Here is a 2,911-nt window from a genome sequence, read left to right as displayed (position 1 = left end):
CGTACGGCGCCTGCGGTGCCTCCATAAATATGCACACAACAGGCGGCCAGCGAGGGCGGCGCCCGCCTGATTAAAACTGCCCCGGCACCGCGGGCCGTCCGCGCCATTTACAATGTAAAAACCGTGACGTCCGCGCCGTACCGCGCCGCGCCGCGCCGCGCCGGGTTTGCAGGTCGCAGTCGAAGCCACACGTAGCAGGCGTGGAGCAGAACAGGTAGGCGACGGTGCCACCAACCGCCCGGAAGAAAAACACTGACGCTGAAACACCGGGCCCCTTTATTGCCCTGCAGGATATTTAGCAGTGACGTTCAAGTCTTTACGTAGCGACACCGCAGCCGGCAACAAAAACAGAGCCGTCAGTTGAGAATACACAGCTAAATTTGTTTCCCTGCAAAATTGCTTTCTTTTCGCGGAGGCACCAGAACGAGTATCCGGCGACGGACAGAAGTTTATTTCTGTTGAGGACTAACTAGTTCCCGCGCTTAATGGCCGTGGTCTGTGAAACATCTTCCTTTTTAACGTTTCGTCCATGGCTGCAGTCATGCGTCAACCTCTCTTCTTGTTTCTGCTCCGGGAGCACACAATTTGAGCTTAGGATTATGCACTCAACTATAGCGTATTTTCTGCACGGTTACCAACTTACATTATATTTTTCTAAAATTTCACTAGACTATATTCAGTCTAATCCAACGGCCTTGCCGCAATGGTAACACCGGTTCCCGTCAGATCACCGAAGTTAAGCTCTGTCGGGCTGGGTTAGCACTTGGATGGGTGACTATCCAGTCTGCCGAGTGCTGTTGGCAAGCGGGATGCACTCAGTCTTTGTGATGCAAACTGAGGAGCTACTTGATTGAGAAGTAGCGGCTCCGGTCTCGGAAACTGACATGTGGCCGGGAGAGCGGTGTGCTGGCCACTTAGTGATTTCAGGTGTTTCGCAGGGGAGTGTCGTAGGACCGTTGCTATTCACAATATATATAAATGACCTTGTGGATAACATCATAAGTTCACTGACGCTTTTTGCGAATGATGCTGTAGTATATCGAGAGGTTGTAACAATGCAAAATGGCACTGAAATGCAGGAGGATCAGCAACGACTTGTCGCATGGTGTAGGGAATGGTAATCGAATCTCAATGTAGACAAGTGTAATGTGCTGCGAATACGTACATTACTGGCCATTAAAATTGCTACACCACGAAGACGACGTGTTACATACGCGAAATTTAACCGACAGGAAGAAGATGCTGTGGTATGCGAATGATTAGCTTTTCAGAGCATTCACACAAGGTTGGCGCCGGTGGCGACACCTACAACATGCTAATATGAGGAAAGTTTCCAACCGATTTCTCATACACAAACAGCAGTTGACCTGCGTTGCCTGGTGAAACGTTGTTGTGATGCCTCGTGTAAGGAGGAGAAATGCGTAACATCACGTTTCCGCCTTTGATAAAGGTCGGATTGTAGCCTATCGCGATTGCGGTTTATCGTATCGCGATATTGCTGCTCGCGTTGGTCGAGATCCAATGACTGATAGCAGCCGGCCGAGGTGGCCGTGCGGTTAAAGGCGCTGCAGTCTGGAACCGCAAGACCGCTACGGTCGCAGGTTAGAATCCTGCCTCGGGCATGGATGTTTGTGATGTCCTTAGGTTAGTTAGGTTTAACTAGTTCTAAGTTCTAGGGGACTAATGACCTCAGCAGTTGAGTCCCATAGTGCTCAGAGCCATTTGAACCATTTGAACTGATAGCAGAATATGGAATCGGTGGGTTCAGGAGGGTAATACGGAACGCCGTCGAGGATCCCAACGGCCTAGCAGTCGAGATGACAGGCATCTTATCGGCATGGCTCTAACGGATCGTGCAGCCACGTCTCGGTCCCTGAGTCAACAGATGGGGACGTTTGCAAGACAACAATCATCTGCACGAACAGTTCGACAACGTTTGCAGCAGCATGGCTATCAGCTCGCAGACCATGGGTGCGGTTACCCTTGACGCTGCATCACAGGCAGGAGCGCCTGCGATGGTGTACTCAACGACGAACCTGGGTGCACGAATGGCAAAAAGGCATTTTTTCGGATGAATTTAGTTTCTGTTTAGAGCATTATGATGGTCGCATCTGTGTTTGACGACATCGCGGTGAACGAACATTGGAACGTGTATTGGTCATTGCCATACTGACGGGGCGTATGACCCGGCGTGATGGTATGGGGTGCCATTGGTTACACGTCTCGGTCACCTCTTGTTCGCATTGACGGCACTATGAACAGTGGACGTTGCATTTCAGATGTACAGTATTACGACCCGTGGCTCTACCCTTCATTCGATCCCTGCGAAATCCTACAGTTCAGCAGGATAATGTACGATAGCATGTTGCAGGTCCTGTACGGGCCTTTCTGCATACAGAAAATGTTCGACTGCTGCCCTGGCCAGCACATTCTCCAGATCTCTCACCAATTGAAAACGTCTGGTCAATGGTGGCCGAGTAACTGGCTCGTCACAATACTATTCCTGATGCACTGTGGTATCTTATTGAAGCTGCATGGCCAGCTGTACCTGTACACGCCATGCAAGCTGTGTTTGACTCAATGCCCAGGCGTATCAAGGCCGTTATTACGGCCAGAGGTGGTTGTTGTGGGTTACTGATTTCTCAGGATCTGTTGTTGTTTGTTGTGGTCTTCAGTCCTGAGACTGGTTTGATGCAGCTCTCCATGCTACTCTATCCTGTGCAAGCTTCTTCATCTCCCAGTACCTACCGCAACCTACATCCTTCTGAATCTGCTGAGTGTATTCATCTCTTGGACTCCCTCTACGATTTTTACCCTCCACTCTGCCCTCCAATACTAAATTGGTGATCCCTTGATGCCTCAGAACATGTCCTACCAACCGATCCCTTCTTCTAGTCAAGTTGTACCACAA

At 50.2% G+C, this 2,911-nt stretch overlaps 1 pseudogene; it reads left to right on the top strand.

The window, feature by feature from the left end:
* Positions 1-685: 685 nt before the first annotated feature.
* Positions 686-803, top strand: LOC126203256 (5S ribosomal RNA; annotated as a pseudogene).
* Positions 804-2,911: the final 2,108 nt, after the last annotated feature.

This window comes from Schistocerca nitens, chromosome 1 (assembly GCF_023898315.1).
Source record: "Schistocerca nitens isolate TAMUIC-IGC-003100 chromosome 1, iqSchNite1.1, whole genome shotgun sequence".
NCBI lineage: Eukaryota > Metazoa > Arthropoda > Insecta > Orthoptera > Acrididae > Schistocerca > Schistocerca nitens.
This window is presented reverse-complemented; position numbering and strand designations above follow the sequence as displayed.